We start from the raw sequence: 20,378 nt of genomic DNA, 5'->3' as shown, positions 1-20,378 counted from the left end.
ATAAAGGCTCCCAAAGACTTCAATGTTAAAGGCTCCCATAGACTTCCATGTTAAAGGCTCCCATAGACTTCAATGTTAAAGTCTCCCATAGACTCCAATGTTAAAGTCTCCCATAGACTTCAATGTTAAAGGCTCCCCATAGACTTCAATGTTAAACGCTCCCATAGACTCCAATGTTAAAGTCTGCCATAGACTTCAATGTTAAACGCTCCCATAGACTCCAATATTAAAGTCTCCCATAGACTTCAATGTTAAAGTCTCCCATAGACTTCAATGTTAAAGGCTCCCATAGACTTCAATGTTAAAATATCCCATAGACTTCAATGTTAAAGTCTCCCATAGACTTAAATGTTAAAGTCTCCCATAGACTTCAATGTTAAACGCTCCCATAGACTTTAATGTTAAAGGCTCCCATAGACTTCAATGTTAAAGTCTCCCATAGACTTCAATGTTAAAAGTCTCCCATAGACTTCAATGTTAAAGTCTCCCATAGACTTCAATGTTAAAGTCTCCCATAGACTTCAATGTTAAACGCTCCCATAGACTCCAATGTTAAAGTCTCCCATAGACTTCAATGTTAAAGGCTCCCCATAGACTTCAATGTTAAAAGCTCCCATATACTTCAATGTTAAAGGCTCCTGTAGACTGCAATGTTAAAGTCTCCCATAGACTCCAATGTTAAAGTCTCCAAAAGACTTCAATGTTAAAGTCTCCCATAGACTTCAATGTTAAAGGCTCCCATAGACTTCAATGTTAAAGGCTCCCATAGACTTCAATGTTAAAGGCTCCCATAGACTTCAATGTTAAAGTCTCCCATAGACTCCAATGTTAAAGACTCCCATAGACTTCAATGTTAAAGTCTCCCATAGACTTCAATGTTAAAGTCTCCCATAGACTCCAATGTTAAAGTCTCCCATAGACTCCAATGTTAAAGTCTCCCATAGACTCCAATGTTAAAGGCTCCCATAGACTCCAATGTTAAAGTCTCCCATAGACTGCAATGTTAAAGGCTCCCATAGACTTCAATGTTAAACGCTCCCATAGACTCCAATGTTAAAGTCTCCCATAGACTTCAATGTTAAAGGCTCCCCATAGACTCCAATATTAAAGTCTCCCATAGACTTCAATGTTAAAGTATCCCATAGACTTCAATGTTAAAGGCTCCCATAGACTTCAATGTTAAAGGCTCCCATAGACTTCAATGTTAAAGTCTCTCATAGACTTCAATGTCAAAGGCTCCCATAGACTTCAATGTTAAAGTCTCCCATAGACTTCAATGTTAAAGTCTCCCATAGACTTCAATGTTAAAGTCTCCCATAGACTTCAATGTTAAAGGCTCCCATAGACTTCAATGTTAAACGCTCCCATAGACTCCAATGTTAAAGTCTCCCATAGACTTCAATGTTAAAGGCTCCCCATAGACTCCAATGTTAAAGTCTCCCATAGACTTCAATGTTAAAGTATCCCATAGACTTCAATGTTAAAGGCTCCCATAGACTTCAATGTTAAAGGCTCCCATAGACTTCAATGTTAAAGTCTCTCATAGACTTCAATGTCAAAGGCTCCCATAGACTTCAATGTTAAAGTCTCCCATAGACTTCAATGTTAAAGTCTCCCATAGACTTCAATGTTAAAGTTCCCTATAGACTTCAATGTTATATCTTCCCATCGACTTCAATGTTAAAGTCTCCCATAGACATCAATGTTAAAGTCTCCCATAGACTTCAATGTTAAAGTCTCCCATAGACATCAATGTTAAAGTCTCCCATAGATTTCAATGTTAAATTATCCCATAGACTTCAATGTTAAAGGCTCCCATAGACATCAATGTTAAAGTCTCCCATATACTTCAATGTTAAACGCTCCCATAGACTTCAATGTTAAAGGCTCCCATAGACTTCAATTATAAAGGCTCCCAAAGACTTCAATGTTAAAGGCTCCCATAGACTTCCATGTTAAAGGCTCCCATAGACTTCAATGTTAAAGTCTCCCATAGACTCCAATGTTAAAGTCTCCCATAGACTTCAATGTTAAAGGCTCCCCATAGACTTCAATGTTAAACGCTCCCATAGACTCCAATGTTAAAGTCTGCCATAGACTTCAATGTTAAACGCTCCCATAGACTCCAATATTAAAGTCTCCCATAGACTTCAATGTTAAAGTCTCCCATAGACTTCAATGTTAAAGGCTCCCATAGACTTCAATGTTAAAATATCCCATAGACTTCAATGTTAAAGTCTCCCATAGACTTAAATGTTAAAGTCTCCCATAGACTTCAATGTTAAACGCTCCCATAGACTTTAATGTTAAAGGCTCCCATAGACTTCAATGTTAAAGTCTCCCATAGACTTCAATGTTAAAAGTCTCCCATAGACTTCAATGTTAAAGTCTCCCATAGACTTCAATGTTAAAGTCTCCCATAGACTTCAATGTTAAACGCTCCCATAGACTCCAATGTTAAAGTCTCCCATAGACTTCAATGTTAAAGGCTCCCCATAGACTTCAATGTTAAAAGCTCCCATATACTTCAATGTTAAAGGCTCCTGTAGACTGCAATGTTAAAGTCTCCCATAGACTCCAATGTTAAAGTCTCCAAAAGACTTCAATGTTAAAGTCTCCCATAGACTTCAATGTTAAAGGCTCCCATAGACTTCAATGTTAAAGGCTCCCATAGACTTCAATGTTAAAGGCTCCCATAGACTTCAATGTTAAAGTCTCCCATAGACTCCAATGTTAAAGACTCCCATAGACTTCAATGTTAAAGTCTCCCATAGACTTCAATGTTAAAGTCTCCCATAGACTCCAATGTTAAAGTCTCCCATAGACTCCAATGTTAAAGTCTCCCATAGACTCCAATGTTAAAGGCTCCCATAGACTCCAATGTTAAAGTCTCCCATAGACTGCAATGTTAAAGGCTCCCATAGACTTCAATGTTAAAGTCTCCCATAGACTCCAATGTTAAAGGCTCTCATAGACTTCAATGTTAAAGGCTCCCATAGACTTCAATGTTAAAGGCTCCCATAGACTTCAATGTTAAAGTCGCCCATAGACTCCAATGTTAAAGTCTCCCATAGACTTCAATGTTAAAGTCTCCCATAGACTTCAATGTTAAATGCTCCCATAGACTCCAATGTTAAAGGCTCCCATAGACTTCAATGTTAAAGGCTCCCATAGACTTCAATGTTAAAGTCTCCCATATACTTCAATGTTAAAGGCTCCCCATAGACTTCAATGTTAAAGTCTCCCATAGACTTCAATGTTAAAGTCTCCCATAGACGTCAATGTCAAAGGCTCCCATAGACTTCAATGTTAAAGTCTCCCATAGACTTCAATGTTAAAGTTTCCCATAGACTCCAATGTTAAAGGCTCCCATAGACTTCAATGTTAAAGGCTCCCATAGACTTCAATGTTAATGTCTCCCATAGACTTCAATGTTAAACGCTCCCATAGACTCCAATGTTAAAGTCTCCCAAAGACTCCAATGTTAAAGGCTCCCCATAGACTTCAATGTTAAATGCTCCCATAGACTTCAATGTTAAACGCTCCCATAGACTCCAATGTTAAAGGCTCCCATAGACTTCAATGTTAAAGGCTCCCCATAGACTTCAATGTTAAAGTCTCCCATAGACTTCAATGTTAAAGGCTCCCATATACTTAAATGTTAAAGATTCCCATAAACTTCAATGTTAAAGTCTCCTATAGACGTCAATGTTAAAGTCTCCCATAGACTTCAATGTTAAATGCTCCCATAGACTTCAATGTTAAACGCTCCCATAGACTTCAATGTTAAAGTCTCCCATAGACTTGAATGTTAAAGTCTCCCATATACTTCAATGTTAAAGTCTCCCATATACTTCAATGTTAAACGCTCCCATAGACTCCAATGTTAAACGCTCCCATAGACTCCAATGTTAAAGTCTCCCATATACTTCAATGTTAAAGTCTCCCATATACTTCAATGTTAAAGGCTCCCATAGACTTCAATGTTAAAGTCTCCCATAGACTTCAATGTTAAATGCTCCCATAGACTTCAATGTTAAAGTCTCCCATAGACTTCAATGTTAAACGCTCCCATAGACTTCAATGTTAAATGCTCCCATAGACTTCAATGTTAAAGTCTCCCATAGACTTCAATGTTAAAGTCTCCCATAGACTTCAATGTTAAAGGCTCCCCATAGACTTCAATGTTAAAGGCTCCCATAGACTTCAATGTTAAAGGGAATACGGTTAAAATTGAGTTATAATATGTTTGGATACGACAACACACACAGTAAGTTAAATAAAAACGTGTAAAAAGTTAAAAATATATGTTTTGGATTTTTAATGATAGAATATCGTGTTGTCGTCAGTATGACATAGCTATAATAAAGTTTGCAGTCGATAGCACATTGGGAATTGTGTAAAAAATTAGTTACAATATTTCTTTTTTGAGGATACATCAGACGAAGCAAATTAAATAAAAGCGTACAAATAAATAAATTAATCGGTGAACAGCGCACGTACAGAACGTGGTGACGTCACGCCCCAGACAGCCTGTGGCTCGAGAGCGCGATGACGTCATCGCAAACGTCTAAGCTCCCTCCGCCGCCTTAACGAAGGCAGTGGGTACGTCATCACGTTCGTATGTCATCACGTACGGTCGTTACGTCATCACGTATGTTTGTTACGTCATCACGTACCTTTGGAATGTCATCACGTACGTTCGTTATGTCATCACGTACGTTGGCTACGTCATCACGTACGTTCGTTACGTCAGACGTAAAACTCGTTTCGTCATCACGTACGCCTCTCGTGCGTGCGTCATGACGTATCAATCGTGGACGCGATCATAGCTCTCAAATAGGGGAGACGCTTAAACCAAATATGGTCGAAACAAAAAGAAGCATTAAACAAACATAACTAAAACTTAACTTTTAAAATATAACTTAATAAACCAAACAATTTTAACGGTTGAAGTCTTTCTCACATTTGCCACGATAAAAGTTTAAGGTTCCAAATCACCACCACCCCCCACGCACAATGGTCGCGTCCGGCCTGTTCCTGCTCCCAGTGTTATCGTTCTCGGCGACGTCAATCAACATTTGAACGCATCTTATGTTCCAGTCGAATTCAACAACGAAACTCAACGCGGCCTCCGAGGTCAAGGTAACACTTTCAGTGGTAACTGCGCAACAAGTTGTGTGAGTTTAGGCGCATTTCGGTTAACGCTCCGAGTGAAATCGTTACGGTTACGCGGGTTACGTTGACTTTCTAGTCGAGGCGGGTAGGCCCCCATTGGCATTCTATTAAAACAAAACACCATCGTCAGCCGTGTTCTCTCCACTGCTAGATGAAGCCGTCTCTGACGTCATCGTCACCATCGTCAGCCGTGGTCTCTCCACTGCTAGATGAAGCTGACGATGTCGTCATCACATCGTCAGCCGTGGTCTCTCCACTGCTAGATGAAGCCGTCTCTGACGTCATCATCACCATCGTCAGTCTCTCCACTGCTAGATGAAGCCGTCTCTGACGTCATCATCACCATCGTCAGTCTCTCCACTGCTAGACGAAGCCGTCTCTGACGTCATCATCACCATCGTCAGTCTCTCCACTGCTAGACGAAGCCGTCTCTGACGTCATCATCACCATCGTCAGTCTCCACTGCTAGACGAAGCCGTCTCTGACGTCATCATCACCATCGTCAGTCTCTCCACTGCTAGACGAAGCCGTCTCTGACGTCATCATCACCATCGTCAGTCTCTCCACTGTTAGATGAAGCCGTCTCTGACGTCATCATCACCATCGTCAGCCTCTCCACTGTTAGACGAAGCCGTCTCTGACGTCATCATCACCATCGTCAGCCTCTCCACTGCTAGATGAAGCCGTCTCTGACGTCATCATCACCATCGTCAGCCTCTCCACTGTTAGACGAAGCCGTCTCTGACGTCATCATCACCATCGTCAGTCTCTCCACTGCTAGACGAAGCCGTCTCTGACGTCATCATCACCATCGTCAGTCTCTCCACTGCTAGACGAAGCCGTCTCTGACGTCATCATCACCATCGTCAGTCTCTCCACTGCTAGACGAAGCCGTCTCTGACGTCATCATCACCATCGTCAGTCTCTCCACTGCTAGACGAAGCCGTCTCTGACGTCATCGTCACCATCGTCAGTCTCTCCACTGCTAGACGAAGCCGTCTCTGACGTCATCATCACCATCGTCAGTCTCTCCACTGCTAGACGAAGCCGTCTCTGACGTCATCGTCACCATCGTCAGTCTCTCCACTGCTAGACGAAGCCGTCTCTGACGTCATCATCACCATCGTCAGTCTCTCCACTGCTAGATGAAGCCGTCTCTGACGTCATCATCACCATCGTCAGCCTCTCCACTGTTAGACGAAGCCGTCTCTGACGTCATCATCACCATCGTCAGCCTCTCCACTGCTAGATGAAGCCGTCTCTGACGTCATCATCACCATCGTCAGCCTCTCCACTGTTAGACGAAGCCGTCTCTGACGTCATCATCACCATCGTCAGTCTCTCCACTGCTAGACGAAGCCGTCTCTGACGTCATCATCACCATCGTCAGTCTCTCCACTGCTAGACGAAGCCGTCTCTGACGTCATCATCACCATCGTCAGTCTCTCCACTGCTAGACGAAGCCGTCTTTGACGTCATCATCACCATCGTCAGTCTCTCCACTGCTAGACGAAGCCGTCTCTGACGTCATCGTCACCATCGTCAGTCTCTCCACTGCTAGACGAAGCCGTCTCTGACGTCATCGTCACCATCGTCAGCCGTGTTCTCTCCACTGCTAGATGAAGCCGTCTCTGACGTCATCATCACCATCGTCAGTCTCTCCACTGCTAGACGAAGCCGTCTCTGACGTCATCATCACCATCGTCAGCCTCTCCACTGCTAGACGAAGCCGTCTCTGACGTCATCGTCACCATCGTCAGCCGTGTTCTCTCCACTGCTAGACGAAGCCGTCTCTGACGTCATCATCACCATCGTCAGCCTCTCCACTGCTAGACGAAGCCGTCTCTGACGTCATCGTCACCATCGTCAGCCGTGTTCTCTCCACTGCTAGACGAAGCCGTCTCTGACGTCATCATCACCATCGTCAGCCTCTCCACTGCTAGATGAAGCCGTCTCTGACGTCATCATCACCATCGTCAGCCTCTCCACTGTTAGACGAAGCCGTCTCTGACGTCATCATCACCATTGTCAGTCTCTCCACTGCTAGACGAAGCCGTCTCTGACGTCATCATCACCATCGTCAGTCTCTCCACTGCTAGACGAAGCCGTCTCTGACGTCATCATCACCATCGTCAGCCTCTCCACTGCTAGACGAAGCCGTCTCTGACGTCATCATCACCATCGTCAGCCTCTCCACTGCTAGACGAAGCCGTCTCTGACGTCATCATCACCATCGTCAGCCTCTCCACTGCTAGACGAAGCCGTCTCTGACGTCATCATCACCATCGTCAGCCTCTCCACTGTTAGACGAAGCCGTCTCTGACGTCATCATCACCATCGTCAGCCTCTCCACTGCTAGACGAAGCCGTCTCTGACGTCATCATCACCATCGTCAGTCTCTCCACTGCTAGACGAAGCCGTCTCTGACGTCATCATCACCATCGTCAGCCTCTCCACTGCTAGACGAAGCCGTCTCTGACGTCATCATCACCATCGTCAGCCTCTCCACTGTTAGACGAAGCCGTCTCTGACGTCATCATCACCATTGTCAGTCTCTCCACTGCTAGACGAAGCCGTCTCTGACGTCATCATCACCATCGTCAGTCTCTCCACTGTTAGACGAAGCCGTCTCTGACGTCATCATCACCATCGTCAGCCTCTCCACTGCTAGATGAAGCCGTCTCTGACGTCATCATCACCATTGTCAGCCTCTCCACTGCTAGACGAAGCCGTCTCTGACGTCATCATCACCATCGTCAGTCTCTCCACTGCTAGACGAAGCCGTCTCTGACGTCATCATCACCATCGTCAGTCTCTCCACTGCTAGACGAAGCCGTCTCTGACGTCATCGTCACCATCGTCAGTCTCTCCACTGCTAGACGAAGCCGTCTCTGACGTCATCATCACCATCGTCAGTCTCTCCACTGCTAGACGAAGCCGTCTCTGACGTCATCATCACCATCGTCAGTCTCTCCACTGCTAGACGAAGCCGTCTCTGACGTCATCACCATCGTCAGTCTCTCCACTGCTAGACGAAGCCGTCTCTGACGTCATCATCACCATCGTCAGCCTCTCCACTGCTAGATGAAGCCGTCTCTGACGTCATCATCACCATTGTCAGCCTCTCCACTGCTAGACGAAGCCGTCTCTGACGTCATCATCACCATCGTCAGTCTCTCCACTGCTAGACGAAGCCGTCTCTGACGTCATCATCACCATCGTCAGTCTCTCCACTGCTAGACGAAGCCGTCTCTGACGTCATCGTCACCATCGTCAGTCTCTCCACTGCTAGATGAAGCCGTCTCTGACGTCATCATCACCATCGTCAGCCTCTCCACTGCTAGATGAAGCCGTCTCTGACGTCATCATCACCATCGTCACCACCACCACCACCATCGTCACCACCACCGTCACCACCACCACCATCGTCACGACCACCATCGTCGTCACCACCACCACCATCGTCACCACCATCACCACCACCATCATCATCATCAGCCACAGTATATCCACTGCTAGATGAAGCCGTCTCTATCATCATCATCGTTATCATCATCATCGTCACCACCACCACCACCATCGTCACCACCACCACCACCATCGTCACCACCACCGCCACCATCGTCACCATCACCACCATCATCATCATCACCACCATCGTCACCACCACCACCATCGTCAGCCATGGCCTATCTACTGCTGGATGAAGGCCTTCGTCAAGCTGTCTCCGTCTCTCGCAGTGCTTGGCGATGGTGTAGCGATCCACGAGAGGGTAACATCGCTCCGTCTCCATGCCTGGACGTCCCTCTAGGACGCGTGCCGGTCGCCTTTCGCTGTGCGACTCACTCCGTCGTTCGCCGCTTTTCCTCTCAACACTTTGGGATGATGCCATTAACCCCGATGGCTGCGTCTGTTCTCTTAACACATTCCTCCTGCGGAGGGAGCTGGTAGGAACGTTGGGTTGCTCGGTCAATGGCCAGGGTCAACGGCGGCGTGGTGTATTCCGCAAATATGGCCGACTGTGAGGGCGGGCACAAGCCGGCGTGAGTAGGTTAAACATTGAGTTTTATAAGGGCACCACGGGGTGACCAGCCCCTCCCCACCCAGCCCCACCCTCCCCCCCTCCCCACCTAGCCCCTCCCCATCCTCCCCACCTAGCCCCACCCCACCCAGCCCCACCCCACCCAGCCCCACCCAGCCCCTCCCCACCCAGCCCCACCCAGCCCCTCCCCACCCAGCCCCACCCAGCCCCTCCCCACCCAGCCATCCCCACCCTCCCCACCCAGCCCCTTCCCACCCAGCCCTCCCCACCCAGCCCCTCCCTACCCTCCCCACCCAGCCCCTCCCTGCACGACGGACGGACACAATAATCCCCTGTGGGCTGGTGTAACCAGGAGGTTCCTACCAGTATAACTCTTTGGTTCTTTAGGTAAAGTCACGTGGGTATAAAATAAATTCAATTAAATCACGAAAACTTCAAATCTAGATTGTGGTGGTTCTCTGTAAAACAAAACACAAAACAGGAGCTTCATAGCTCATCGGATTTCTCCGATAGAGATTCTGCCGTGCGTTTCGCTTCCTGCTCGTGTGTTCATCATCATCATCGTGGTGATCTATCCAGCTGCTGAACGAGGGTCAACATTATGCCATCAAAACGTGCGTCAATGTCCCTCATCATAGCGTTGCCTTTCCCATGCTTTGTCGGTCATCGTAACGTTATCGTAGTGGTCTATCCAGCTGCTGTACGAATGGTCAACGTGATTTGTGGCGATGTAATCGAAACTTTCGAATCCACGCGTTCCCCCTTCCTCAATGGGAATTTGGAGCGTGCATCTCTCGCGCGAGTGTTCCTCCACGTGCTTGCTTGGCTGACCTGTGTGTGTGTCACTGTGTGTGTGTCTGTCACTGTGTGTGTGTCACTGTGTGTGTGTCACTGTGTGTATCACTGTGTGTGTCACTGCGTGTGTGTCTGTGTGTGTCACTGCGTGTGTGTCTGTGTGTGTGTCTGTGTGTGTGTCACTGTGTGTGTCACTGTGTGTGTCTGTGTGTGTGTCTGTGTGTGTCACTGTGTGTGTGTCACTGCGTGTGTGTCTGTGTGTGTGTCACTGTGTGTGTCACTGTGTGTGTCTGTGTGTGTGTCTGTGTGTGTCACTGTGTGTGTGTCACTGTGTGTCACTGCTTGTGTCTGTGTGTGTGTCTGTGTGTGTGTCACTGTGTGTGTCTGTGTGTGTGTCTGTGTGTGTCACTGTGTGTGTCACTATGTGTCACTGCGTGTGTCTGTGTGTGTGTCTGTGTGTGTGTCACTGTGTGTGTCTGTGTGTGTCACTGTGTGTGTCTGTGTGTGTGTGTGTGTGTGTCACTGTGTGTGTCTGTGTGTGTGTCACTGTGTGTGTCACTGTGTGTCACTGTGTGTGTGTCTGTGTGTGTCACTGTGTGTGTCACTGCGTGTGTCTGTGTGTGTGTCTGTGTGTGTCTGTGTGTGTGTTTGTGTGTGTGTGTCTGTGTGTGTGTCTGTGTCACTGTGTGTGTCTGTGTGTGTCTGTGTGTGCCACTGTGTGTGTCACTGTGTGTGTGTCACTGTGTGTGTGTCTGGCACTGTGTGTGTGTCACTGTGTGTGTCTGTGTGTGTGTCACTGTGTGTGTCACTGCGTGTGTGTCTGTGTGTCTGTCACTGTGTGTGTGTCACTGTGTGTGTCTGTGTGTGTCACTGTGTGTGTGTCACTGTGTGTGTGTCTGTGTGTGTGTGTCTGTCACTGTGTGTGTGTCACTGTGTGTGTCTGTGTGTGTCACTGTGTGTGTGTCACTGTGCGTGTGTCACTGTGTGTGTGTCTGTCACTGTGCGTGTGTCACTGTGTGTGTGTCTGTCACTGTATTTGTGTCACTGTGTGTGTCTGTGTGTGTCACTGTGTGTGTCACTGCGTGTGTGTCACTGTGTGTGTGTGTGTCACTGTGTGTGTCACTGTGTGTGTCACTGCGTGTGTGTCACTGTGTGTGTGTCACTGCGTGTGTGTCACTGCGTGTGTGTGTGTATCACTGTGTGTGTGATGCGCAGGGCTGGAGGTCTACTCCCACTACTGGCTGTGTGTGTGTGTGTATCACTGTGTGTGTGTCACTGTGTGTGTTTGTGTGTGTGTCTGTGTGTGTCACTGTGTGTGTCACTGTGTGTGTCTGTGTGTGTCACTGTGTGTGTGTGTCACTGTGTGTGTGTCACTGTGTGTGTCTGTGTCACTGTGTGTGTCTGTGTGTGTCACTGTGTGTGTGTCACTGTGTGTGTGTCACTGTGTGTCACTGCGTGTGTGTCTGTGTGTGTCACTGTGTGTGTCTGTGTGTGTGTCGCTCTGTGTGTCTGTGTGTGTGTCACTGTGTGTGTGTCACTGTGTGTCACTGTGTGTGTGTCACTGTGTGTCACTGTGTGTGTGTCTGTGTGTGTCACTGTGTGTCTGTGTGTGGGTGGGGAGCGGTGGTGCAGTGGTTAGCGCTACGCTGCGCTATGAACCCAGCGACCCGAGTTCGATTCCCGCTCACGGCCAACACCGGTGACGATTATCTTAACCGGTCCTGGGCTTCCCCTAGGTCGACTCAGCCTCAAATGAGTACCTGGTGCGGTGTGTAAACATCGCCACTGGGGAGACAAAGGTGGTCGGGCGTGGTGCTGGCCACCCACCCCCTCGTTCGTTTACCGTTCCGGCCTTCATAGGTGCTCGCTAACAGCACTTGCCCCTACAGTCTGTTAAGGCTATACGGGGGATCTTTGTCTTTGTCTCTCTGTCGCTCGTACACGGCGGTCCATTTACAGTGACCCCCACTGATATCGAATGACGCTGGTCACGTCTGTCACGTTTTGAGTGGGGGACACTTTTTGTAATCCTAACCGTGTTACCGCCACCCTTGCCCGATGACGATGATGCTAAACTACTTCGCTGTCCTCTTGGTTCTTTCGGTAAAGTCACGTAGAAGGGAAGTAATAAAATAAGAAAAATGAAACATAATGAGATAAAATTCTCACGACGTTTCGGCCACAACGCAAGCAGCCGTCCTCAGGTGAAGAACAGGTCTGTCGGGGAAACAGCGTCTGAATGAACTGGTCTTCACCTGAGGACGGCTGCTTGCGTTGTGGCCGAAACGTCGTGAGAATTGTATTTTATAAAGTTTTATTTTTATTATTTTATTATTTCCCTTCTACGTGACTTTACCGACAGACCTGTTCTTCACCTGAGGACGGCTGCTTGCGTTGTGGCCGAAACGTCGTGAGAATTTTATTATGTTTTATTTTTATTATTTTATTACTTCCCTTCCACGTGACTTTACCGACAGAACCAAGAAGATGAATCCCTGCAGTCACGAAAGCTTTAAATCGAAATTTACTCCGATGTCATTCACCTGGATAGGTATGGAAATCTAGATCTAGATTTCGAACGTGATATATTTTCTCACCGCTAATTTCATCCGTGCAATGTAATGCAGCGCTGTGTGGGGGCGGGGGCGGGGGGCAGCAGCGATTGTTGGATGGATCGCGTGAATGTTGCGAAAACTCCCTTGCCGTGTCCGTCTACAAGGATCCAGTACCCTGTGCCCGCCAGGAGAATGCGGTAACAGCACAGTGTGGACTAATCCCCATCTGTTCCATCTCACTTCCAATGGGCGTTGAAGAAAGCCGTATTCTGGTTCGCCAGGAGAATGCGGTGACAGCACAGTGTGGACTAATCCCCATCTGTTCCAACTCACTTCCAATGGGCGTTGAAGAAAGCCGTATTCTGGTTCGCCAGGAGAATGCGGTAACAGCACAGTGTGGACTAATCCCCATCTGTTCCAACTCACTTCCAATGGGCGTTGAAGAAAGCTGTATTCTGGTTCGCCAGGAGAATGCGGTAACAGGAAAGTGTGGACTAATCCCCATCTGTTCCAACTCACTTCCAATGGGCGTTGAAGAAAGCCGTATTCTGGTTCGCCAGGAGAATGCGGTAACAGCACAGTGTGGACTAATCCCCATCTGTTCCAACTCACTTCCAATGGGCGTTGAAGAAAGCTGTATTCTGGTTCGCCAGGAGAATGCGGTAACAGGAAAGTGTGGACTAATCCCCATCTGTTCCAACTCCCTTCCAATTGGCGTTGAGGGAAGCCGTATTCTGGCTCGCCAGGAGAATGCGGTAACAGCACAGTGTGGACTAATCCCCATCTGTTCCAACTCACTTCCAATGGGCGTTGAAGAAAGCCGTATTCTGGTTCTCCAGGAGAATGCGGTAACAGGAAAGTGCAGTGCGGGATAGCGTGTTGCACCCTCGCATGTGTGGGTTTTCTCCGGGCGTCCTGGTTTCCTCCCACGTTAATTGGCTGAAAAATGAATCTTACCACACGCGCACCTCCGTGCTTTTGCAGATAAAAAACTTTTATTAAGCTTCGATTTAAAGCTTTCGTGACTGCAGGGATTCATCTTCTTGGTTCTTTCGGTAAAGTCACGTAGAAGGGAAATAATAAAATAATAAAAAATAAAACATAATAAATTTAGATTTAAAGCTTTCGTGACTGCAGGGATTCATCTTCTTGGTTCTGTCGGTAAAGTCACGTAGAAGGGAAGTAATAAAATAATTCTCACGACGTTTCGGCCACAACGCAAGCAGCCGTCCTAAGGTGAAGAACAGGTCATTCAGACGCTGTCTCCCCGACAGACCTGGTCCTTCACCTGAGGACGGCTGCTTGCGTTGTGGCCGAAACGTCGTGAGAATTATTTTATTATGTTTTATTTTTATTATTTTATTACTTCCCTTCTACGTGACTTTACCGAAAGAACCAAGGAGATTTTATTAAGCTATTAAACTATTTTTTTTTATTCATCAGGTATGGCCCGCTGGGCTAATACAGTGCTATTTCAGACGCGACCTGGTGGCCACAGATGACAGCTCAACGAAGTGGCTTATTGTCACGTGGGAATTTATAGCAGCCAAATAAACTCTAAACGCGTGACGTTGATTCTCAACGTGGAGGGAAAAAAACGAAGGACCCTGAGAAAAATCCACGCGACCACGGGGAGAGAGAGAGAGACACGCAAACTCCAAATGTGTGTGTACGTATGTTGAACTTCTTTCGCACCATACGTAGCCAACCGTGCTAATCAGAGGTACGATTCTCACGGGTGGGATGGAACCCACGACCTCCTGTATACCAGGCGAGGTAGTTAACATCTCCTAGCCACCGTGATGATGATGAGAGCCGCAAACTCCAAATATACAGCAGCAGGCGCCAGGGTCGGGATCGAACTCACGACCTCCTGTATACCAGGCGAGGTAGTTAACATCTCCTAGCCACCGTGATGATGGTGAGAGCCGCAAACTCCAAATATACAGCAGCAGGCGTCAGGGTCGGGATCGAACTCACGACCTCCTGTATACCAGGCGAGGTAGTTAACATCTCCTAGCCACCGTGATGATGATGAGAGCCGCAAACTCCAAATATACATCTTCTTAGGTTCTTTCGGTAAAGTCACGTAGAAAGTAAAATAAAATAAAAACAAAAATCACGACGTTTCGGAGGCAACACAAGTCTCCGTCATCAGGTGGGACCGTCACAGCCAGATTAGCTGTATCAAGTGAGGCAATGATTCAAGATGTAATCCCTTAAAAGCGAGTTGAGGGGGGAGGGAGAGGGAGGGGGGGAGCTCATCAGACCCTCCCCCCTCAACTCGCTTTTAAGGGATTACATCTTGAATCATTGCCTCACTTGATACAGCTAATCTGGCTGTGACGGTCCCACCTGATGACGGAGACTTGTGTTGCCTCCGAAACGTCGTGATTTTTGTTTTTATTTTATTTTACTTTCTACGTGACTTTACCGAAAGAACCTAAGAAGATGATTCCTTGCAGTCACGAAAGCTTCAAATCTAGAATCCAAATATACAGCAGCAGGCGCCAGGGTCGGGATCGAACTCACGACCTCCTGTATACCAGGCGAGGTAGTTAACATCTCCTAGCCACCGTGATGATGGTGAGAGCCGCAAACTCCAAATATACAGCAGCAGCAGGCGCCAGGGTCGGGATCGAACTCACGACCCCCTGTATACCAGACGAGGTAGTCAACATCTCATAGCCACCGTGATGATGATGAGAGCCGCAAACTCCAAATATACAGCAGCAGGCGTCAGGGTCGGGATCGAACCCACGACCTCCTGTACACCCAGGCGAGGTAGTCAACATCTCATAGCCACCGTGGCATCGTGAGAGGCAGTTCGCGTTGATTGACGCCTGTCACATGAGCGCACTATTCATATGTTCTTCGCAGACTGTGAAGGAGTGACCGACATAGGTCGCAAACGGGTTTTGATTCCTTACCCGTACCCGGCCGCACCAGCGTCGCAATCGGGTACCCGTACCCGTACCCCCACCCGTACCCGGCCGGGGTATCGGGTAGGGGTACGGGTATCGGGTACACGGTTGCGACCTCTGCTGACCGACCCCCTCGCTCACTCACCAAGGCAGAGGCTCACTAGGGCTTGTTGGCAGGAGCGGGGCCTGGGTTTCTGGAGCAGAGGGCACGGGGTGGAGGGGGTAGGAGTGGAGCGACAGTGATTTGGTGTGGGGAGGTGGGGAGACAGCATCAGCCAGTTGTTCTTGTTGTGCTCGATAAAAATAACATCTTTCGATTTAAAGCTTTCGTGACTGCAGGGATTCATCTTCTTGGTTCTTTCGGTAAAGTCACGTAGAAGGGAAATAATAAAATAATGAAAATAAAACATAATAAATAATTCTCACGACGTTTCGGCCACAACGCAAGCAGCCGTCCTCGGGTGAAGACCAGGTCTGTCGGGGAGACAGCGTCTGAATGAATGAGAATAATTTTATTATGTTTTATTTTCATTATTTCATTACTCCCCTTCTACGTGACTTTACCGAAAGAACCAAGAACAATTATAACCCGTAAAAACAAAGTTTTTCACTATAAATCCTTTATATGCGTGGCATCAGGGCAGCTAGAGTCCTCTCGTCCTCTGGCTTGAGATGGCTGCCACCTATGGGTCAGATGATTGCATTGCACCATTAAGCAATTGGTAATTAAACATAACATTTTTGTCCTAAAAAGTGTAACATTTTGGAAAAAAAAATTTTCACGAAAATAAATTGTCACGCACAACGAGTCTGTGTGCAAAATGTCAGCTCGATTGGATCACGGGAAGTGGGTTAAAAAACCACCGAAAGATTTGCACGGTCATAAGCGCGCAAGCAAGCAAGTGAACTTAATATAAAGGATTTAAAAATAACATCGCTTCACTGGAGCTGTGTTGTGCCGCCATTGGGAATGGACGTCGGCATGAACGGCTATGCCACGGGCGCTCTGGGCAAGTGGGTAAATCATTGCACTGCTACAGGCCCTGTCGGTCCCATGCTGGATGAGGGCCTCCTGCCCGCGCGCCTGTGCGCCCAAACAGTCCATCAGGCTGTTAGAACACATTGTCCTGCGGAGGGAGCTGGTAGGAACGTTGGGTTGCTCGGTCAATGGCCTGCAGGGTCAACGGCGGCGTGGTGTATTCCGCAAATATGGCCGACTGTGAGGGCGGGCACAAGCCGGCGTGAGTAGGTTAAACGTTGAGTTTTGTAAGGGCACCACGGGGTGAGCAGCCCCTCCCCACCCAGCCCCACCCCTCCCACCCCCCACCCAGCCCCACCCACCCCACCCAGCCCCTCTCCACCCAGCCCCTCCCCACCCTCCCCTCCCCACCCAGCCCCTCCCCACCCTCCCCACCCCACCCAGCCCCACCCAGCCCCTCCCCACCCTCCTCTCCCCACCCAGCCCCTCCCCACCCTCCCCTCCCCACCCAGCCCTTCCCTCCCCATCAAGCCCCTTCCTGCACGACGGACGGACACAATAATCCCCTGTGGGCTGGTGGAACCAGTGGGTTTCTACCAGTAAAATTACAATAACCATCCCCTCCTCCTCTGATTTCTGCACCTAAAGGGTTCAGTGATGACATCGTCTGGCTCTATTGAAGACCTGAAACAGGTGGATTTGATGCACTATTCTGGCAAATCACCCGATGATGCTGGTTGATGTCATTACCAGCGAAACGGCGTACTACTCAAATTGTAAATGTTGTGGATTTACTCTCCAACACGCCGGTGGCCTGAAGTAGTACACTACATTATACACTACACTATACACTACACTATACACTACACTATACACTACACTATACACTACACTATATACTATACTACACTATACTACACTACACACTACACTATACATTACACTATACACTATTATACACTACACTATACACTACACACTCCACTATACACTACTATACACTACACTATACACTACACTATACACTACACTCTACACTACACTACTATACACTACACTATACACTACTATACACTACTATACACTACACACTATACACTACACACTACACTATACACTACTATACACTACACTATACACTACACTCTACACTACACTACTATACACTACACTATACACTACTATACACTACTATACACTACTATACACTACTATACACTACACACTAAACACTACACTATACACTACACACTACACTATACACTACAGTATACACTACACTATAGTCTTTACACTACACTATACACTACACTATACACTACACTATACACTACACTATACACTACACTATACACTACACTATACACTACACTATACACTACACTATACACTACACTATACACTACACTATACACTACACACTAAACACTACACTACACACTACACTATACACTACAGTATACACTACACTATAGTCTTTACACTACATTATACACTACACTATACACTACACTATACACTACACTATACACTACATTAGTAACTAATTGGTGCGTTTTGTCTACGTGGCAAATCCCTTACTGATTGGCTCTGTCGGGTGGTGGAGGGTTACGCGATCGAACCCACAAACCCTTTATTACGTATATACGGGGGATCTTAGTCTTTGTAGTACAGGGGGAGTGGTGGTGCAGCGGTTAGCGCTACGCTGCACTACGAACCACGGCGACCCGAGTTCGATTCCCCCTCGACGGCCACCAACACCGGTGACGATTCTCTAAATCGGTCCTGGGCCTCCCCTAGGTCGACTCGGCCTCAAACGAGTACCCGGTACGGTGTGGCGTAAACATCACCCACTGCATTGCCCACTGCTCCTGACGTAGGCAACCTTTCCCCTGGGCTTGAACTCGGTCTGTCTGACACGGTCGTTATGAACCCCCCGAGAGACAACACCCGTGCCCGGGGCTTGAATTCAGGATGGCTACAGAGTTTCTAGACGCCTGTGACACACATCCATAGCAAGAGCTTGAATTTAATATCTCAGCTTTGCTGGCTACAGAGTTTCTAGACGCCTGTGACACACATCCATAGCAAGAGCTTGCATTTAATATCTCAGCTTTGCTGGCTACAGAGTTTCTAGACGCCTGCGACACACATCCATACCAAGAGCTTGAATTTAATATCTCAGCTTTGCTGGCTACAGAGTTTCTAGACGCCTGTGACACACATCCATAGCAAGAGCTTGCATTTAATATCTCAGCTTTGCTGGCTACAGAGTTTCTAGACGCCTGTGACACACATCCATACCAAGAGCTTGCATTTAATATCTCAGCTTTGCTGGCTACAGAGTTTCTAGACGCCTGTGACACACTTCCATAGCAAGAGCTTGAATTTAATATCTCAGCTTTGCTGGCTACAGAGTTTCCAAACCCCTGTGACACACATCCATAGCAAGAGCTTGAATTTAATATCTCAGCTTTGCTGGCTACAGAGTTTCTAGACGCCTGTGACACACATCCATAGCAAGAGCTTGCATTTAATATCTCAGCTTTGCTGGCTACAGAGTTTCTAGACGCCTGTGACACACATCCATACCAAGAGCTTGAATTTAATATCTCAGCTTTGCTGGCTACAGAGTTTCTAGAAGCCTGTGACACACATCCATAGCAAGAGCTTGCATTTAATATCTCAGCTTTGCTGGCTACAGAGTTTCTAGACGCCTGTGACACACATCCATACCAAGAGCTTGCATTTAATATCTCAGCTTTGCTGGCTACAGAGTTTCTAGACGCCTGTGACACACTTCCATAGCAAGAGCTTGAATTTAATATCTCAGCTTTGCTGGCTACAGAGTTTCCAAACCCCTGTGACACACATCCATAGCAAGAGCTTGCATTTAATATCTCAGCTTTGCTGGCTACAGAGTTTCTAGACGCCTGTGACACGCATCCATAGCAAGAGCTTGCATTTAATATCTCAGCTTTGCTGGCTACAGAGTTTCTAGACGCCTGTGACACGCATCCATAGCAAGAGCTTGCATTTAATATCTCAGCTTTGCTGGCTACAGAGTTTCTAGACGCCTGTGACACGCATCCATAGCAAGAGCTTGCATTTAATATCTCAGCTTTGCTGGCTACAGAGTTTCTTGACGCCTGTGACACACATCCATAGCAAGAGTTTGCATTTAATATCTCAGCTTTGCTGGCTACAGAGTTTCTAGACGCCTGTGACACGCATCCATAGCAAGAGCTTGCATTTAATATCTCAGCTTTGCTGGCTACAGAGTTTCTAGACGCCTGTGACACACATCCATAGCAAGAGCTTGCATTTAATATCTCAGCTTTGCTGGCTACAGAGTTTCTAGACGCCTGTGACACACAGCCATAGCAAGAGCTTGCATTTAATATCTCAGCTTTGCTGGCTACAGAGTTTCTAGACGCCTGTGACACGCATCCATAGCAAGAGCTTGCATTTAATATCTCAGCTTTGCTGGCTACAGAGTTTCTAGACGCCTGTGACACACAGCCATAGCAAGAGCTTGCATTTAATATCTCAGCTTTGCTGGCTACAGAGTTTCTAGACGCCTGTGACACACATCCATAGCAAGAGCTTGCATTTAATATCTCAGCTTTGCTGGCTACAGAGTTTCTAGACGTCTGTGACACACATCCATAGCAAGAGCTTGCATTTAATATCTCAGCTTTGCTGGCTACAGAGTTTCTCAACCCCTGTGACACACATCCATACCAAGAGCTTGCATTTAATATCTCAGCTGTGCTGGCTACAGAGTTTCTAGACGCCTGTGACACACATCCATACCAAGAGCTTGCATTTAATATCTCAGCTTTGCTGGCTACAGAGTTTCTAGACGCCTGTGACACACATCCATAGCAAGAGCTTGCATTTAA

General features: G+C 47.3%; 1 protein-coding gene across 1 annotated transcript in view; it reads left to right on the top strand.

The window, feature by feature from the left end:
• The first annotated feature begins 4,959 nt into the window (after window positions 1-4,959).
• LOC144737103 (oxysterols receptor LXR-alpha-like) overlaps window positions 4,960-20,378 on the top strand; it is a 31,332-nt gene continuing 15,913 nt past the window's right edge. Inside the window, 1 exon segment of the mRNA XM_078619778.1 lies at window positions 4,960-5,145. The gene's annotated coding sequence lies outside the window, so the exon portion shown is untranslated.

This window comes from Lampetra planeri, chromosome 64 (genome assembly GCF_965212315.1).
Source record: "Lampetra planeri chromosome 64, kcLamPlan1.2.h2, whole genome shotgun sequence".
NCBI lineage: Eukaryota > Metazoa > Chordata > Hyperoartia > Petromyzontiformes > Petromyzontidae > Lampetra > Lampetra planeri.
This window is presented reverse-complemented; position numbering and strand designations above follow the sequence as displayed.